General features: G+C 44.4%; 1 protein-coding gene across 8 annotated transcripts in view; it reads right to left on the bottom strand.

The window, feature by feature from the left end:
* shank3 (SH3 and multiple ankyrin repeat domains 3) overlaps positions 1-14,893 on the bottom strand; it is a 467,801-nt gene that overhangs the window by 86,061 nt on the left and 366,847 nt on the right. The window lies entirely within an intron of this gene.

Raw genomic sequence — 14,893 nt, 5'->3', positions numbered from 1 at the left:
TGACTGCCTTTCATGTGGTTTTTACTGTGTCTTGTCTCTGATCCTCGCAACTCCTGGCTACTAATTGACTTTGACTCTTTGCTGGAATTATTCAAGTCCTGTTTGTGGATTACAACTTTATAAGACCTTGATGAACTATCTACTGAACTGTTGAGGACATTATATTAATGGACTATTAGTTCTATTGACTCTTTTAGTTATTTGCTTGAACTTTCTCACACACACACACACACACACATATATATATATACTTCATTAAACTGCTTTGCTTTGCAAGTGTGGTTTTCAGAGTGCTCTCGTAGCTTTGGGGTGCAACAGTTCCATCCCGATGTAGACGAAGAAGGCTGTCATAAGATGTGACACCAGACATATAACACACAGAGAAATACAGCAGCGTGTTTCCAGAGCGGACAAGGAACCCACCCAGAGCAAGACGGCTTCCTTTTGAAAAGGGAGGGAGAAGGGAAAGAAGCTCGCCAAAGAAATGACAGCAGATAGCAAGCAACGAAGGAACGGAGAAAGAGACGTGCCTCCATGTGCCTAGACCTTGGATGTAGGGCTTTGGAGGTTCTGTGGTAGTAAATCCACCCTTCAATTGTCTTGGACAATAAATATCTGATCTTGCCACATGAGGGAGCACGCACACCAAAAGAACGACAAGTAAGAAGCCTGGCCCTTTGGAGAAATCAGGAAGGAAGATGGTTAAGAAAGGGGTGGACTTCATCCTGAGAGCGTTTGGAGAGATCTCTCTCTTGTCCCCCATCCAAATGTATAGGTTGGAACTATATGTTGGCAGCACATATAGGTAAAGGACGCCTCTGAGTGGACACTGTCCTAAAAAGGAGCTGCAAAAAGCAATGGGGGGCCAGTGTTCTACATCACCTTCTTAATGAAGTGTACCTCACTCAGGGTACTACATCTACGCTGTAGTAATGCAGTTTGACCCTGCTATAGCACATTTTGCTATAATATTTCTATGAATGTCTCATCACAAGAGTCTCGGCCAATTCAACCTAGTTTGTGCCACAAAAACGAAGTTTCTGGAGGAGAACAACTACTTCCAAAGTACGAGGGTTGAATGAAAAGTAATGCCTCCACCTTCGATACTTGGGTTTGGATGGGAATATTTTAATAAATCAAATGCAGAAATAATCCTTAGAACTTGCTCTTTAACGACCACTATTCACTTTTCCACATAATCACCAGACAATTGGATACATTTCTGCCAATGATGAACAAGTTTTCTGAAACTGTCACGGAAGAAGTCAACACTCTATTTCCGCAACCGTAGTCTCACAGGACCCATCGTGCTCAGATCTTCCGAGAGCCAAGCAAAACAATAATGTGACCCACACCTTCTTGTGAAATGCCGATCTTGCTTGAAATTTCTCTCTGAGTGATACGACGATCGTCCTGAATCAATCTGTCAACCTTTTGCTTGTGAAACTCAGTGGTTACTGTCACAGGACATCCACACAAGTCAGATGTTCCCACCTCAACATATTTAAACTCACTTGCCCAACGATGCACATGACTCACATCAACACAATCACCACAAACAGCTCGCATTCTCTGATGAATCTCCTTTGGGGTGACACCTTCTGCAGTCAAGAATTCAATGACTGCACGTTGCTTAAGTCACATTGACCAACCGTCTGCACAGGGTTCTGTACTTCGCACTTTAACAACAAAACCGTTCAATGCTAAGGCTTCCCACCAACCGACTGCCTGTGCAGGATTCCATACTTCGCACTTTAACAACACAACCGTTCAATGCTAAGGCTTCCTGCCAAATGGAACTGTAGAGGAGAGTCACAGCCAGGACCTGCCGCAGACCAGGACTGCCATCTCTTGAGGATTTACGAAGGTGGAGGCATTACTTTTCATTTAACACTCGTAAGTATCGCACGGTTAAACAAGAAATAACACTTTCGAACCAAGGACATAATGTTTCTCAGCCGACTTGGCACAATGTTGGGAATCTCATTGCATCCTGGCAAAGTCTTTGCAAATGGCTGATGTGAAGCTCTTTGGCAGCTGCTGTGGCATCCAACCGCACTGCTGCCGTTCTTGGATAGCGCTCCTCTTATTGCTGAACTTAATGCTGGATCTACACTGCCACAGAATGCAGTTGGAAACTGCATCGTATTTCAAGCGCACACCCATATAATGCAGTCCAGCGTAGATCCATTCTAGGCTGAGCGTCTCTTACCTGGAATTCCAAAATCCGAAATACTACAAAAAACACGGATCTTGTGCTGGGGAAATACAGAACAGGGCTTCTCTCCTTTTAATAGTTGTGTGAAAGAGGGGATTTCTACATGTGCGGAAGCCACACCTGATGCAAGTTACTCTTTTACACAACCATTGTGCATGGGACTAAACTGCATTGATTCTACAGTATGGATCATATCCTTCACGCTTGCATTGACTACATTGTAGGATGAATACCGTGGCTCAATGTTGTGGGACTCTGGGAGCTGTAGTTTCACAAGGTCTTCAGCCTTCTCTGTCAAAGGTGTCTTACCAACTACAACTCCCAGGATCCCATAGCATGGAGCTAGGGCTGTTAAAGTAGCGTCAAACTGCATTTGTTCTACAGCGTAGAAGATGCACCCTATCTGGGCTCAATGCTACTGGGATCATGGGAATTGTAGTTTAGTAAAGCACCAATACAAAGAGATGCAAAGAGATGCATCTGGCAAAGAGATGCAAAAGACCTTGTGCAACTACAGCTCCCAGGATTCTGTAGCATCGAGGCTGTATCTATATTTACCATATAAATGCAGATTCAAACTGCATTATATGGCAATGGAGATCCAGTCTGAACTAGGGCAGTTAAAGTAGGGTCAAACTGCATTAATTCTACAGCGTAGATGTAGTACTCTGAGTGAGGTATGCTTCATTAAGAAGGTGATGTAGAACATTGGCCTAGACTTTGTTATGTTTTAGATTACGTGCAATTTTTAATTAATTTCACACTTCAGTTCCCATGCATTTAATATCAAGTGCTGCACCGAAAAATACCAGCCATGCTGGAAAAATACCAGCCAAGGAAAGGATTCCATGCAGACGGAGAAGTGGCCCTGTTTCCCCGAAAATAAGTCCTAATGCGTCTTCAGAAGGCAAAACTAATACAAGACCCTGTCTTATTTTTGGGGAAACTGGCACTTCTCTGACTGCATCGAATCCTTTTCGCCTTTCCTTCTCTCCCAAATCTTCTCTTGCAGCTTTTCTCACCCGAATCATTTTAGGCTCTTATGTCACCGCCAAAGTTTGCAGTTGCGTCTTAGTCATGAGCCGGTACTAAAAATGATCAGCTCACATAACCACCCTGATGTGACAGCTAATACCGTATTGTTTCGAGTCTCAGGCGCACCACAATTTTCAAAACTCTGAAACAAAAAACAAAAAAAAGGTTTTCATGGGCAGAATCACTGGGTTGCTGTGAGTCTTTCAGGTTGTATGGCCATGTTCCAGAAGCCTGTTGTGACTCAGCTGGAACCTCAGATTGACTCTGATGAGGATCACAATCAGGTTCAAAATGTCCCTGTTGTAGAAGATGAGGAACAGAGGGTGCAAGTTCATTTTCCCACAGCAAGGAATGATGTTGATGATACTGAAATTAGCCAGGTGCAAATGGACTTGGAAAAGGAGGACAGTTCTCAGTCTGATAATGAGGCTCAGCAAACTAACGAGCAGGCTGACCTTGACGAGACAGGTTCCCTAGATCAAGCAGACCGTTTGGAATTCAGGGTTCGAAGGAGTGTGAGAATCTCAAACAAGAGGGAGGTTAGAGGCCAGAGAAATGCTTTCATGTTTTGCAAAGGGTATTAAAGCAATGTGTTTGGAGACAAACCTTTGTCAAAGCAACTTTTCATTCAACCAAGAAGCAAGCTCTCATTTTCCTGGACTATCTTGCAGCTCTTGTGTTCATGTTCTTGGCACTTCGTCTTGCTCTAATGGGACTCTGTTTATTGCTGGTAATTCCTTGAATTATGCTCTAAGGCTTTATTTTGAAACGATCTTTTGGAACCTTACTTTGTTTTTAAAGAACTTTTTATCTTCTATTTTCTAACAAACTAAAAAGACTTCAGCCTGTGTGCAGTATGGAGTATACAGCAAGGTGAAGCTATTCTGAGGTGCGACAAAGCCTTCTCTCCTGACATTTCACCCACATCAGCATCCACCCAAACATCCAGTTCACCATGGAAAAAGAAAATGAAGGAAAACTGCCTTTTCTAGATGTCCTAGTCATCCGCAAACCCAATCAACGTTTACAGAAAGCCTACACACATGGATAGATACCTTCATAAAAACTCCATCACCCAAGCCAGAAAAGAAGCACAATTAAAGCCCTGGCAGATCGTGCACAAAGAATCTGAGAAGTCCACCTCCTCCAAGGAGAACTGGACCACCTCAACTGGGCTCTTCAGGCCAATGGAGACTCCACCATGGACATCAGAAGAGCTGCAAGCCCAAGAAGAAGACACGAGAGGAAAGACAATGATCCACCCAGAGGAAACGTGTTCTTACCAGATATCAAGGGAACCACTGACCGCATAGGCAAACTGATGAAGAAACACAACCTACAAACTTTGAGGGCTATCCAGAAAGTAGATTATGTTTTGGAATTAAAAATGAACAAAGTATAGGAGAAAACATTTACCATATGCAGCTGAAAGCCAGACCCAAATACCACTTCTCAACACAGTCCCCATTGAAATCTAAACACTTCTCATAGCGATAAAAGAGTTTGGAATGTCCTTCCCCACCAAACTTTGCCTCAACCAGGCGGGTGTCCCTTCCTGCAGCTTGCGCATGTGCATACACTCAACTTTCCCCCATGCTTGTCCTGGATCGCTGTTCTGTTTTGCAAATGCTTGCAAGGAAGGTTATGGCAATCATTTCTTGGGACGGGAAAGGTGTGCTTCTTGCAAAACCTTAGAAGAGCAATCCAGGACGAGCATGGGAGAAAGTTGAGCACATGCACATGCGCAGCTGTAGGGAGGGACGCCTGCCTGGTTGAGGCAAAGTTTGGTGGGGAAGGACTTTCCAAACTTTTATCGCTATGAGAAGTGCCTAGATTTCAATGGCGACTATGCTGAGAAGTGGTATTTGGGTCTGGTTTTCAACTGCGTATGGTAAATGTTTTCTCCTATACTTTGTTCATTTTAAATTCCAAAACGTAATCTACTTTCTGGATAGCCCTCATATCTACAGACCCACCAAGAAAATCCAACCAGTGCTCTGTTCAGCAAAGGACAGGAGGAATCTTCTCACCTCATGCAGCTGTGGACAAGTCTACATAGGGACCACCAAATGCAGCACCCAAATACGAATCAAGGAACATGAAAGGCTCTGCAGACTAATTCAACCAGAAAAGTCAGCCAAAGTAGAGGCCTTGATGAACCAACCTGGACACAGAATATTATTTGAAAATGCTGGATCACTCTCACAACCACCACGTCAGATGACACAGAGAAGCCATTGAAACCCACAAGCATGTGGACAATTTCAACGGAAAGGAGGAAACTAGGAAAATTAACAAAATCTGGCTCCTAGTATTTTAAAAAATCTAAAATCAGAACAGTAAATAAAGAACAACACTCAGAAAACAGTGGGATTCCAAACAGGAAACAGTCAGGGCCAGCTAACACCTCTCAACAAATTATTTCCCCAGGCAGGAAGAAGCCAAGCCTTGAGGCCACAGCGCCATCAAATGCTAAACAAGGTGATTAATTACAACATCCACACTTGCCTCCAACAGACGAGTTCTTTCTCCCACCTTGTACCTTCCACGGATATATAAACCTCCCCTGCCTAGTTTCCAACAGACCTCACAACCTCTTAGGATGTCCTGCCAGACATGTTGGTGAAACATCAGGAGAGAAAGCTTCTGGAACATTGCCAGGCAGCCCGAAAGACTCACAGCAACCTAAACCTACAAAGCTTCTCTTGTCATAGACATGAGAAGGTTCATAGAGAAATAGGGATATAGAATCATAGCATATTAAAGCTGGGACTATACGTTTAGATGGGGAACAAGACAGAGGTCTCTCCAAACTTTCCAGTCCAACTCCCTCCTGCAGTTATGCAGGAAAAGCACCATCAAAGCCCTCCCGACAGATGGTCACCCCATCTCAGACATGAGAAGGTTTATAGAGAAATGGGGCTACAGAATCACAGCATCACGGAGCTGGAAGAGACCTCTAAAGGCCATCCAGTCCAACCACTTTCTGCTGTTATGCAGGAAAAGCACCATCAAAGCCCTCCCGACAGATGGCCATCCAGCCTCAGACATTAGAAGGCTCATAGAAAAACAGGGCTATAGAATCACTGCATCCTAGAGTTGGAAGAGGCCTCTGAAGGCCATCCAGCCCAACCCCATTCTGCCATTATGCAGGAAAAGCACCATCAAAGCACCCCTGACAGATGCCCCCCATCAGAGTTGGAAGGGATCCCAAGGGTCATCCGATACAACCTCCTTCTGCCATAAAGTTAGACACAATCCGATCCCTCCCGACAGATGTCCATCCAGCCTCTGCTTAAAAGTCTTCAAGGAAGGAGCCTTCAATGGACAGAGAGTTCCACTGTTGAACAGCTCTTCTTACAGTCAGGAAGTTCTTCCTAAAGTTCTTGTAATTTTTCAAGGTCTGCCCAAGGCCTTGTAAAACTATACCTCCCAGGATCCCATAGCATGGAGCCAGGGCTGTTAACGTGGTTGCAAACGGCATTAATTGTGCAGAGGAGATGCAACCTTAGTCCAACACGAAAACGCTTTGGCTTTGCCTTAATTTCTTTCTTGGCTGAGACTAATTCAGAGACTGAGAGAGGCTGAGAGAATGTGACTGGCCCAGTGCCACCCACAGGGTTTTCTGGGCAGAGCAGGGATTATTATTATTATTATTATTATTATTATTATTATTATTATTAGTTTATTTATACCAGGCCTGGGCAAACTTGGGCCCTCCCTCCAAGTATTTTGGACTTCAGCTCCCACAATTCCTAACAGCCTCAGGCCTTTTCCTTTTCAAGATGAAATATGAATATATGGTTTGGATGAACTGTATGGAAGGAAGGAATGAGAGCTAATCATTTTGAAGACACAATTCAAATATTAAGGCCTGCAATGACTAATTACCTGCTTGTTGAACTGTAATTAAAAGTTGCTAATAAGACTTGAAATAGTTGACCTGCCTGGTAAACTGTGATAAGAACTGTGGCAATGATAAGAGAAATGTTGACATCAAGTTAAGGAAATGTTTGCAACTGTTAAGAAGGAAGTCAACACAAGGCTTATCTTTGTTAACACCAATCAAGAAGAGTCAACATCTGGTCCAGGATGGAAGATGTCTATCATTCATTTACAACTTGGGACAACATCAGCCAAATACTGCCATATAAGTGACCTTATGACAATCCAAAAATTGTGATAGACAGGGACACTGTTCATCTGCGAGCAAAATAAAAGAACTTTTTAAAGTTTGAGAAGTACTGTATATACTTGAGTATAAGCCTAGTTTTTCAGCCCTTTTTTAGGACTGAAAAAAACCCTCCTCGGGTTATACTTGGGTGAGGGTCCTGGTGGGCTTATATTCAGGTTGGCTTATACTCAAGTATATATGGTATATTTATTATTTTTCTCTATTATTATTGGTATGGTTACATTTATTATTTTACTCTATTAATTATTATTATTACATTTATTATTTTACTCTATTAATTATTATTATTACATTTATTATTTTACTCTATTATTGTTACTTTTACATTGATTTTACTCTATTTTATTATTATGAACACATTTATTATTTTACTCTATTTATTATTACATTTATTACTTTACTGCATTTATTATTATTATTATTACAGTAGAGTCTCACTTATCCAACATTCACTTATCCACCGTTCTGGATTATCCAATGCATTTTTGTAGTCAATGTTTTCAATATATCGTGATATTTTGGTGCTAAATTCGTAAATACAGTAATTACAACATAGCATTACTGCATATTGAACTACTTTTTCTGTCAAATTTGTTGTCTAACATGATGTTTTGGTGCTTAATTTGTAAAATCATAACCTAATTTGATGTTTAATAGGCTTTTCCTTAATCCGTCCTTATTATCCAACATATTCGCTTATCCAACATTCTGACGGCCCGTTTATGTTGGATAAGTAAGACTCTACTGTATTACATTTATTATTTCACTCTCTTATTATTAAAAGGAGACATAAGCACATTGACATTGAAGAAGATGGAAATAATGATTTAACCAGAGTTGAACAGTCATATCTTAAATTACAGTTTGATATAAAGATTCAAAAACATTTAAACGACCGAGGCCTCAATTAATGTAATTTTATTGGTATCTTGGCTTATACTGGAGTCAATGTTTTCCCAGGTTTTTGGTGGTAAAATTGGGTGCCTCGACTTATATTCGGGTCAGCTTATACTTGAGTATATACGGTACAGTAGAGTCTCACTTATCCAACATAAACTGGCCGGCAGAACGTTGGATAAGCAAATATGTTGGATAATAAGGAGAGATTAAGGAAAAGCCTATTAAACATCAAATTAGGTGATGATTTTACAAATTAAGCACCAAAACTTCATGTTATACAACAAATTTGACAGAAAAAGTAGCTCAATATGCAGTAATGCTATGTAGTAATTACTGTATTTACGAATTTAGCACCAAAATATTACGATGTATTGAAAATATTGACTACAAAAATGCGTTGGATAAGCCAGAATGTTGGATAAGTGAGACTCTACTGTATTATTATTATTATTAGGACGCAATGGAGCAATGGCTTCAAACTACCGGAAAGAACATGAACATGAGGAAGAACTTCCTCACTGTGAGAGCTGTTCAGCAGTGGAACTCTCTGCCTCGGAATGCGGTGGAGGCTTTGAAACAGAGGCTGGATGACCATCTATCACAATTTTGAACACAATTTTCTTGCTTCTTGGTAGAATGGGGTTGGTCTGGATGGCCCGCCAGGTCTATTCCAACTCTTGGATTCTAGAATTCTATGGTTCTAGGTGTGTTTCTGCCAGTCCCTTCCTTCGATATGCAGGCTGGCAGCCCTTCTGGATCCTTCTTTTCGGACTCCCATCTCTATAACCTCCAGGCTTTGCTCCAAAGTCCATCCATTGAGGGGCTCTTGGGTTGTGTCTCCCCCTTGACAGAATGAGGTTGGACTGGATGTCCTCTGGGGGTCTCTCCCAGCTCTACGATTCTAGGTGACCCATGAGGCTGTTTGCATCCAGTTTAGAACCCAGAGCATGGCTTTCCTGCCTTTTGCCTGGTCCTTGCAAGGTCCCACCGCAGCGCAGTGCTTAAAAAAAGGAAGCTAAGAGGCTCCGCTTTGAATTTCCTTCCACTCTCTGTCCTCCTCTGACCTTTTCCTCCCGCTTTTTGCCGGATTTCCTTCCTCTGCTCCCTTCCAAGCTTTGGGAGCTCCCTGTTCTGCTCTTGCCAGCTCACAGACACCATTAAAGCCCTCCTGACAGATGGCCACTCAGCCTTAGCTTAATAATAATAATAATAATAATAATAATAATAATAATAATAATAATAGAACTTCAAAGACTCTGGCAGAAACCAGTGCAGGTGGTCCCGGTGGTGATGGGCACACTGGGTGCCGTGCCAAAAGATCTCAGCCGGCATTTGGAAACAATAGACATTGACAAAATCACGATCTGCCAACTGCAAAAGGCCACCCTGCTGGGATCTGCATGCATCATCTGAAAATACATCACACAGTCCTAGACACTTGGGAAGTGTTTGACTTGTGATTTTGTGATACGAAATCCAGCATGTCTATCTTGTTTGCTGTGTCATAATAATAATAATAATAATAATAATAATAATAATAATAATAATAATAATAATAATAATAATACATCACACAGTCCTAGACACTTGGGAAGTGTTCAACTTGTGATTTTGTGATACGAAATCCAGCATGTCTCTCTTGTTTGCTGTGTCATAATAAAATAATAATAATAATAATAATAATAATAATTGCTGCATCCACTAAGCTATTTCTATAATATCACGTCCGTCTTTCTTGATCCTAGTTTACTTTTAATGACTGCATCTGAACATGAAGCTAATACAGAATGTATGGCTCAGTATAGTATGGAGTATAGCATTAGGCCTATTAATACTAACTCTCAAACAACCAGGAACAACATTTATCCAGCATCTGCAAATCCCCAGGGGTGCCGGATGACTGAGAGTCTGCTATCCCCTCCCTTCCTTCCTTCCTTCCTTCCTTCCTTCCTTCCTTCCTTCCTTCCTTCCTTCCTTCCTTCCTTTTTTTTCTTCTCTCCTTCCTTCCTTCCTTCTCTCCCCTTTTCTTTCTGTACTCATTTCATTAATTTTAATAATTGATTTTAAACACGGGAGAGGGCTGCTGATATTGCAAATACACGAAACCTAGATCTAAATGGGAAATCTGTTTTTATCGCCTTGCTGCCGTGGCGCAATGGTCTCTGTAAACGTCTCTGTAGACGGCCGATTCTGTCACACCAAAAGCCACTTGCAGGATGTTCTCAAGCTGGGTGAGCTCCCGTCTGTTAGCTCTAGCTTGTGGGAACATGAAAGAAGCCTCCCAGAAGGACGGTAACACATCCGGGCAACGTCCCCTGAGCAACGTCTCTGTAGACAGCCGATTCTCACACACCAGAAGCGACTTGCAGGATGTTCTCAAGCTGGGTGAGCTCCCGTCTGTTAGCTCTAGCTTGCGGGGACATGAAAGAAGCCTCCCAGCAGGACGGTAACACATCCGGGCAACGTCCCCTGGGCAACGTCTCTGTAGACGGCCGATTCTGTCACACCAAAAGCCACTTGCAGGATGTTCTCAAGCTGGGTGAGCTCCTGTCTGTTAGCTCTAGCTTGTGGGAACATGAAAGAAGCCTCCCAGAAGGACGGTAACACATCCGGGCAACGTCCCCTGAGCAACGTCTCTGTAGACAGCCGATTCTCTCACACCAGAAGCGACTTGCAGGATGTTCTCAAGCTGGATGAGCTCCCGTCTGTTAGCTCTAGCTTGCGCGGACATGAAAGAAGCCTCCCAGCAGGACGGTAATACATCCGGGAAACGTCCCCTGGGCAACATCTCTATAGACGACTGATTCTCTCACACCAGAAGCAACTTGCAGGATGTTCTCAAGTTGGGTGAGCTCCTGTCTGTTAGCCCTAGCTTGTGGGAACATGAAAGAAGCCTCCCAGCAGAACAATAACACATCCAGGCAACGTCCCCTGGGCAACATCTCTATAGACGGCTGATTCTCTCACACCAGAAGCAACTTGCAGGATGTTCTCAAGCTGGATGAGCTCCCGTCTGTTAGCTCTAGCTTGCGGGGACATGAAAGAAGCCTCCCAGCAGGACGGTAACACATCCGGGCAACGTCCCCTGGGCAACGTTTCTGTAGACGGCCGATTCTGTCACACCAAAAGCCACTTGCAGGATTTTCTCAAGTTGCTTCTGACACGATTGAAAAAATTACCTTGCCTTTACAGAAGCAGAGCACAGACCTACTTCCTTCCTTCCTTTCTTTCATTTATTCTTTCCCTCCTTCTCTCCCTTTTTCTTCCTGTATTCACTGAATTCATTTTAATAACTGATTTTTAAGCACGGAGATATTGAAAATGCATGAGCCCTGGACCTAAATGGGAAGCCAGAAAAGAGAAATGCATTCCTAGGGAGCGCAACAGGGCAAGGCTGAGACCCCGGGCGAACTGCGGCTCCCAATTCCTTTCTCCTTCAGCCGAGGCCAGGCAGAGACATCATGACCGGAACCTGGGGCCCCCAACCCACAGAGAGAGAGGGGGGCTAGACATAGCCAGCTACCTGTTTTGGGGGTGGGGGGGTGCAATCCATGCCCCCAGAGCCCACCCTGGCTCAGCCCTGCTCCGCATTCCTTTGCAGCCGTGGCCCCGCCCTTGAAGACCCCTCCCCACCCCCACCCCCATGGGGAAAAGGGATAGCCCCATAGGTGGGATGGGGGGGGGATAGTGAGGCCCTCAAGAGAGAAACCATCGAGGGTTGTGAGCCCCCTTGCTATCAAAGGGGGCTCATTGGCTTCTATTGCACCCCGACCCATTTCTTGCTTGAGCTGTGGGCATTCAGGTCATTGTGCATGTATGTGTGTGTATATGTGTGTGTATAGATGTCTGTATATACATATATATGTGTGTGTGTAAATGCCCATCTGTATATGTGTGTATATTCCTGTATATATGTGTGTGTGCATATATATATGCACGTATATGTATGTATGTGTGTGTATTATATGTGTGTGTGTGTGTGTGTGTGTGTATAGACCTTGCTATCAAAGGGGGGTTCATTTGCTTCTATTGGACCCCTGACCCATTTCTTGCTTGAGCTGGAGGCATTCAGGTCATTGTGCATGTATGTGTGTGTATATGTGTGTGTATAGATGTCTGTATATACATATATATGTGTGTGTGTAAATGCCCATCTGTATATGTGTGTATATTCCTGTATATATGTGTGTGTGCATATATATATGCACGTATATGTATGTATGTGTGTGTATTATATGTGTGTGTGTGTGTGTGTATAGACCTTGCTATCAAAGGGGGGTTCATTTGCTTCTATTGGACCCCTGACCCATTTCTTGCTTGAGCTGGAGGCATTCAGGTCAGTGTGCATGTATGTGTGTGTATATATTTATATGTATATGTGTGTGTATATGCCCATCTGTATATGTCTATATGACTGTATATATGGGGTTCATTTGCTGCTATTGCACCCCTGACCCATTTCTTGCTTGAGCTGGGGGTATTCAGGTCAGCATGCATGTATGTGTGTATATATGTTCATGTATATGTGTGTGTATGTGTGCATAGACCTTGCTATCAAAGGGGGGCTCATTTGCTTATATTGGACCCCCGACCCATTTCTTGATTGAGCTAAAGGCATCCAGTCCAGTCTTTGTGCTTATGTATGTGTGTGTGTGTATGTCTATCTATCTATCTATCTATCTATCTATCTATCTATCTATCTATCTATCTATCTATCTCTATCTATCTATCTATCTATCTATCTATCTATCTATCTATCTATCTATAATATGTGTGTGTGTGTCTGTATGATGGTGATCCCCTTGCAGAGCCTGGGGTCTGTGTGTTAATTGGGTGTGTGTGTGTGTGTGTGTGTGTGTGCACTGCAGACGGGTCCAAAATGACAGACTGGGGAAGGGGAGGGTTGGGCAGGAGAAGGAAGACCCTCGGAGCCAAAGAAAAGGAGGGAGAAGGAGGAGGGGGCTGTGGCTTCTCAAATCACACACACACACACACACACACACACACACCCCGCCTTGTGTCCTAATTTCGACTTGAAGAGATGGATCTGGTTCCCAAACGTGAGGCTGCCTTCCACGCCGGGGCCCCTGCCCAAAGAGCAGACCCCTCCCCAAATCCCCCGGCCCCTTCCGCTCCCTCTTCCAGACACAAAGGCTCTTTTTGGAAGCAGGGGAGGGGGCTCGATCCCACCGCCGAACACTGAGCCCTGCTTGCGACAAAGAAGGGGGCAAGAACCCCCCCAAAAAAGAGACCCTACAGGAGAGAAGGACCCTTCCCAAAAGACAGAAGCAATTGCTGGAAGATTTAAGGGTCTCCCATGAGACCCTAACCTCCACGGAAGAGGAGCAGAAGTGGAGGAGACCCACGGATGCCCACCACATGGACACCACATGCATTCCTGAGCATAGCACATGGAGGGTCCCATGCTCGTGCCAGAGGCAGGGCTTCCCGCAAGAGACCCCAAAAGAAGGCACGCCCCTCCTTTGAGACCTATGGGGGCCACCTCCTTGCCAACACACATGGACAGACATCACATGCCCTGGAGAGCATGGCACATGGAGAGTTCAAAGGCTGCAAGGCATGGGTGGGGGTCTCTTCCTTGGAACAGGGGCAGAAGTGGGGGAGGAGCCCCCATGGGTGCCTATTGGGCTTCCCACATGGGCACCACATGCTCAGGACCTGTATTCTGCACAGGGACGACCCAAAGAGAGCCCCGTCTTTGTATCTTCCGTACATATTTCCCTTCACACATTGATAGGGCATGCATCCTGGAGCATGGCACATGAGAGAGAGAATATTTGTGCCCGATGCACATGGGGACACAGTTCTGTGCTCTCCCATGCACTCATGCCGTGCACTCCTCCATACATATATCCATTCACGCATGGGTGCAGCATGCATCCCGGAGCATGGCACATGAGAGAGAGAGAGAGAGAGAGAAAGAGAGCCCTGTATTTGTGCCCAATGCACACAGGGACATGGGTGCACACCCTCCCATGCACTCACAAGCCCATGCTATGCACACTTCTGCAAATATATCCATTCACACATGGGTGCAGCATGCATCCCAGAGCATGGCACACGAAGGAGAGAGTGCCAGCTTTGTGTCCGATTCACATGGGGACACAGGTGTACGCTCTCCCTTGCACTTCTAAACCCATGCCATGCACTCTTCCGTACGCATATCCATTCACACATGGGTGCAGCATGCATCCCATGAGAGAGAGAGAGAGAGAGAGAGAGATGGGAGCACAGGTATGCACTCTCCCATGCACGCCCAAATCCATGCCATGCACTCTTCCATACATATATCCATTCACACATGGGTGCAGCATGCATCCCACATGAGAGTGAGAGAGAGAGAAAGAGAGCGAGAGAGAGATGGGAGCACAGGTGCGCACTCTCCCATGCACTCCCAAACCTATGCCATGCACTCTTCTGTACATGTCTCCACTCTCACATGGGTGCAGCATGCATCCCACATGAGAGAGGGACAGAGAGAGAGCACTGTCTTTGTGCCCAATGCATATGGGGACACAGATGCA

Source organism: Anolis carolinensis, chromosome 5, assembly GCF_035594765.1.
Source record: "Anolis carolinensis isolate JA03-04 chromosome 5, rAnoCar3.1.pri, whole genome shotgun sequence".
Lineage (NCBI taxonomy): Eukaryota > Metazoa > Chordata > Lepidosauria > Squamata > Dactyloidae > Anolis > Anolis carolinensis.
Note: the sequence above shows the minus strand (reverse complement) of the source record. Positions and strands in the feature narration are given on the sequence as shown.